This window comes from Pan paniscus, chromosome 12 (genome assembly GCF_029289425.2).
Source record: "Pan paniscus chromosome 12, NHGRI_mPanPan1-v2.0_pri, whole genome shotgun sequence".
Lineage (NCBI taxonomy): Eukaryota > Metazoa > Chordata > Mammalia > Primates > Hominidae > Pan > Pan paniscus.
In genome coordinates this window covers 38619620-38625619 of record NC_073261.2, presented here as the reverse complement: position 1 = coordinate 38625619, position 6000 = coordinate 38619620, and the positions used below count along the sequence as shown (strand labels likewise).

Genomic DNA, 6000 nt, shown 5'->3' with positions numbered 1-6000 from the left:
CTCGGTCCATTTTTTAAAATCATAGTTTCTTGGTAGGATTATTAAATGTGAAACTGCTTGTGAGCTAGAAAGAGCGAGAAATTCCAGGCTGACTGAGGTAGCATGAGGCTGAAGGTGGGGAGTTGGAGGATGAAAGAAAGGAGGTGTTAAGGGCTGGTACCCTGAGTTCATTCATTCTGCAAATGCTGGGATCCAGGTGAGTTTTCTGCTTATATTTTAGAATGGCAAAGTATAGGCAATAAACAAACAAACAAAAGATTACATAATGTCAGCCAGGCATGGTGGCTCACACCTGTAGTCCCAGCATTTTGGGAGGCTGAGGTGGGTGGATCGCTTGAGTTCAGAAGTTTGAGACCAGCCTGGGCATCATGGTAAAGCTCCATCTCTACAAAGAAAATACAAAAATTAGCCAGGCATGGTGGTATGCACCTGTAGTGCCAACTACTAGGGAGGCTGAGGTGGAGGATCACTTGAGCCCAGGAGGTAGAGGCTGCAATGAGCCATGATTGTGCCACTACACTCCAGCCTTGGCAACAGAGTGAAACCATGTGTCAAAAATAAATAAATAAGTAAATAAATAAAAACATAATGTTGATTTAAAGCAAGAAGGTGAGGCACAAAATGTCATTTTAAAGAGCTTACCTGAGGCATGAGGAGGACAGCTGCCCAGAAGACTCAGACCCAAGTAACCTTGAATGTGAGCTCCATCCAACCTTTGTTAACAGGCAGGTTTTTATAGACCTAAAGGAGGGATAAGGAATGGACTGATAGGAAGTTGTTTGTCAAGGATTCTCATTGGTTTACAGAAATAATGTTGATTGGTGATTGCCTATGTGTTGTTCTTTGTATGACAAGTTCCAGGAATATGAAGATAATGGGTGAGGGTTACATTATGAAACTACAGGAAAGGAAAGATAAAACAAAATGCTTTTAAACAATTGCCTCTGGGAATGGGTGCAGGAGAAGATGGGAAGACTGAAGTCCCATACTCTCTGGGCCTGATACATTTTATATACCTCACATTCCTCAGAGAGCTCTAAGCTATTTTTCTTTCTTGATAACAAGATGATGATAGAGCACAATAGGATAATTTGATGGGAGTGAGGGGGAGATGGGAGGGCTGAGGATTGGGGCAGTGGTACTTTATTAGTAAATCAGGGAAGACCTCTGTGGCTAAACCTGAATAAGGTAAGGGAGCCAGCCTTGTGAAGGTTTTAAGGGCCCAGAGAAAGCTTCCCTTTCACCCTCCGAAGGGTCACTGAAAATCAACAGACACAAGACAGATTAATGGGAGAAAAGGAGTACAAATGTATTTGATCATCATTTTACATGACATGTGAGCCTTCAGAATGAAGACTCAAAAATACAGAGAAAACTGCCCATTTTTATGCTTAGGTTCAAGAACTATGGATAGCCATGTAGAAATATGATCATATATAAAGGTTATGATCTAATGCTAACAGACTGAGTGGGGAAACCCAGCAAGGCCTGTCTGCTTAGATGACTCTTGGCCTCTCTGTGGAGCATTCCTTCCTTCTGGGTATGGGGCAGGAACCTCTCTGGAATGGTTATCCCTAAAATGGTAGGTCAGGTAATTTCTTTATGGCCAATTTTTCACACAGAAAGGTGGGGGAAAGTTGGAGTAATATTTTTAGGCTTTGTGGCTTGGTTTCGGGGAAAGGGATTCTGGTTTCTATGACCTGCCTTGGGGAAGAGGGATTCTAGTTTCTGTGACTATCCTGGGGGAGAATGAGCAGCCAGAGATTGGAGGGCAGGAGAAGGTCAGAGAAAACTTTTCTTCTGCAACCTTTATCTTGGTGTATCATTTTCTCAGACTCAACAAGGTCCATGGATGTGTGGTCCAGTCTTAGAAAGTGCCCCTCTGACTTTTCTACAGAATGTATATACTCAAGTGGCAGAATAGTCTGTTTTCTTCCTCCCACCTCCTCCTTGAGGTGGGATGCACATCCATTCCCTCTTTCCAGGGCTTGGTAACTGGTAAGTTAGGCTGATGCTCAAGACTGAACAGAGATGGAGACCTTTGGCAACAGTGCAGGCATCAGGGCTAGAGCTGATTCCTCTGCCAGCGTGGAAAGGAATGATCTTTTTTGTGAATGTCTGCTCCTCACCCCTACCTCACCAAACTGGCAAAGCTTGGTTTCCTTCATCTTTCTCCTCTTCTGCCCATATAGATCTGAAGTTTCCTCCAGCTCCATCCAGAGAAAACAAATGGATGGAACTAAATGACAACACTGACAAAGAGGTGAGCTCCAGAGAGTGCTTTGGCAAACAAGGAACAACCAATGTGGGTGGGGGTACTGGGAGCTAGAGAGTTCCTTGGGGGTAAGATAGGTCTGGAGAAGGTGATCACTTGGGAGTTCTGGGAATGGATGAAACAGATGAAACAAGCTGCACAAGATAGATGAGGTGTTATAGTGGGGAGCTAGTCAGGCATGAGCGGGGCAAGAGAGGGCTCCCCACAACCCCCACCAAAAATGTCAGGGGCTCATCAGGTGATGTTCAGGCGGTGCTAACTGTTTCTCTAAAATAATTGGTTGCAGCCCATGCCAGGGAAAGGCAGTCTCCCAACAGACAGAAAAAAACTGAAACTGATGATCAGCAGCTTCATGATAAGATATCAGGAGTTGGGCGACTGGGCTCAAGCATGCACATTGAGGCAAAATGGTGTAGTTGAACTGGTATATGACCTCCTAGGGACATCTGACTGGTAAGGGAAGAATTCCTCAAGTGAGCATGCCTACAACTCCAGTAACACACTGTGCATACTCCCCTCCCAAGCACTAGCAGGCCACCATACATGCAGACAGACCACCCCAAGGGAAGAATCAGGGGAGAACGAACGCAAGACCCTGGAATTATGCAAACATATAAAACCCTAAGTCAAAAGGTCAAATCACGCACTGATATTTCAAGTCACCCACTTGGCCCTCTTCCAAGTGGACTTTCCTTCCCTTTGTAACTTCTCTAAAGCTTTTAAACAAACTTTCATTCCTGTTCCAAAACTTGCCTTGATCTCTCCTGCCTTCCATCTCCTCAGTCAAATTCTTCCTTCTGAGGAGGCAAGAACTGAGGTTGCTGTAAACCTGTATGAATTTGCCACTGCTAACGTACTTTGGTGCTATGTCACTCGGATAAGTTCCCTAGTAGTACAAGACCTATACACCTTGCCTGCTTCAGCTGGAGGCATTCAACCCGTCTACATGGTTTCCTCCTCCTTTTTGCTCTCTTGCTTACTAACCAACCCCACAAACAATTCCTCTCAGCTACAGTGGCTCTACTCCCCCCAGCTGATCTCTCAGCTTACCCTGATGGGTAGCTCACAGGAGTGGGAAGGACCTTGGGGTCCACACTGAGTAGAACTAATGGCCCTCCTGGGCAGGAGGCTCATGAAAGTGGTAGGGCTAAAGTCTAAAACTGTGCAATATCTGGGTTTTCCTCTGCTTTTTCAACTAAAATCAGCTTTTCCCCAAGAACCTGCACTGCCTATTCTTCTATTTTCTCTGTGTGTTCTGAAATGGCCTTGAACACCCAGCCAGACAGTCTGCCTTGGGGGCAAGTCTGGCTCTTTGCTTTCACTTCACATGCCACATGACTTCTTAAACACACACTCCCTGTTATTCATGTGTCCGTGGCTCTTGCTGAATTTTCATGGCAGAAAAGACACAGGCTCCTTTGCAGATAGCCCCTGAGATTTATACTTGTTTTTATCCTACCAGCTCAGATGACCTCCAACCCTTCCCCTCTCTGCTGGCACATTGCTGGGACAGACACTAATTGGAACTGTAGCTCTGCCAGCTCCTTATAACTTACTATATGCTTTTTGTTCCTGTTACACCCCAGGGCCAAGTTTTCCAGTGGCTTTTGAAGCAATTTGTCTGCCTGCATAGGACCTCACTCTGGCCCTTTAAGGATCCCACCTACTTGCCTACTTGCTTTTTTTTTTTTTTTTTTTTTTTTAGTAAGCACCCATTGGGAGGAGGATAAATTCTTCCTTTGCCATTTGTGAGTTCTTACCCCAAGCCCCAAGTCCCCTGGAGTTTACTCCTTTATGTCAAGAGGGCAAATAAATGTTGCCCCCTTGAATCCAAGGGCTGCTGTTTTTGTGAGGATATGAAGGCTTTCCATGAGTATTCCTCTTGCTTCCTCCCACTTTCTCCTGTAGCTTCCATTTCTCTAATCACTTCCATGCCCTTCTTAACATACATCAAGACCTTCAAGGTCATATTTGCAGGGAGGGAAGTCTAGCCCCTTGGGGCAGTTAACTGAAAAACAGGCTTCTCATCTACTTAAAGAACATGGAAATGGGAATATAAGAAAATAGATAATCATTTTGTTGCTAAATGCTGAAGTGAGAGTCACTATAGGGTTATGGAGACAAGGATATAGGCTGGCCCAAGGCAGCAGGTGCAACAGACCCATTGGACAGAGATGAAGTTTAGCCCTAGGCTAACAGATTACCATTAGAACAGAGATGAAGGCAAGGTTCGGGGTACACAGTAAGACCAGTTCATTCCAGAACCTCAGGAATGAACAGAGGGCCCACTCTTCACTCCAGTATCTCTTCTGTTTTCAAGTGGGTAATTGTGATGAGATGGACCAAGGGTACATGGTAATACTGGTTTATTCTGGAACCCTAAGGACAATGGAGGATGCCTCATTCAGAATAATAGGAAAGTGGAGGAAAAATTTTACCCCCCTTTTTCTCCTCTGTTTGCCTTTTGCAGATGGGTAATAGCATCTCCAAATTAAAGATCATGCTCCTTGGAGGCGCCCCCTAAAACTGGGAAAAGTCTGATTACCCCAAACCTTAAAACAAAAAACTAGTTTTCCTTTGTAATACTATTTGGCTTAAGAATGAACTGGGAGGAAATTGCAAAAGTCAGCCTTAGAACTCAGTACCCCTGTGCAGGAGGTCCTCATATTAGCCTCCTCAGTCTTTTATAACTGAGAGCAGAATAAGGAGGACAAGGCTAAGAAAAAGGAGAAACACAGAGAAAGGAGGTGGGCTCAAGTACTGGCTGCTCTGCAAGCCCACCAACTCCCTCCAGGTTGCCCTAAGGGCACTCCTCCAGGTAACTGCCATTGGTGTGGGAAGCCAGGCCACTGGAAGGCAAAGTGCCCTAATGGGATAAATGGGAAAAAGCCTCTAATGGCTTGCCTCTCTGCTACAAGCTTGGCCACTGGAAATGAGACCGCCCTGACGGGCCAAATGGCCCTTGGGACAGAATCCCAACCCCTGACAACCTTGAGCTGAAGGTGCTCTCTGCTCTAGTTGCCTTTGAAATCACACATCATCATCAACAGGACAAAACTGAGGGCAACTCTGCAGGTGGCAAGTAAAATTATAAATTTCCCTTTTGGGTTCAAGAGCTGCCTACTCTGTGCTAATATCTTTCTCTGAGAAACTCTCTTCCAAATCCTGTCAGGCAATAGGGGCAAATGGCACCCCCCTCCAAAAGAAAAGATTCACACCCCTTTATATTAGTTAAGGGACCAATTACTATTCTCCCACCAGTCCCTGGCAATGTCCTCTCACCTCTTTGGGGCAAAAATATACTTTCCAAAATGGGTGCTCACTCAATATTTATCCAGCCTCTGAATTCATCTTTCTCTCTGATAGCCCTATCTCTCCCCTCAAAATTAAGTAATTCTTTAACCAATAACTTTAACCTGTACAGTCCTACCTCAGGGGTTTAGAAATAGCCCACATTTATTCAGACAAGTTCTAGTGAAAATCTAACTGAGCAAACTTTTGAGTGGGGGATAACTTCTGCAGTAGGTAGATAACCCCCTTATCTGCTCCCCCTCCACAGGACTCACATAGCAACATGCAGTACAAACCTTAACTTTCTAAAAGAAGGAAAATGACTTTTGTCTAATTCAAAGGTTATAAAGGTAAAGTGGTATTTCTGGTAAGGAAGGCTATAAAGAAGAGATTTTGTAGGACAAAAAAAATCTTGTATGGTAAATTCTTGTCCT

At 44.6% G+C, this 6000-nt stretch overlaps 1 protein-coding gene across 1 annotated transcript in view; it reads left to right on the top strand.

Moving 5' to 3' along the window:
* The first annotated feature begins 1061 nt into the window (after positions 1 to 1061).
* Positions 1062 to 6000, top strand: part of RPIA (ribose 5-phosphate isomerase A) — a 69339-nt gene continuing 64400 nt past the window's right edge. Inside the window, exon 1 of the mRNA XM_003805850.5 lies at positions 1062 to 2263. The gene's annotated coding sequence lies outside the window, so the exon portion shown is untranslated. The remainder of the gene's footprint in view (positions 2264 to 6000) is intronic.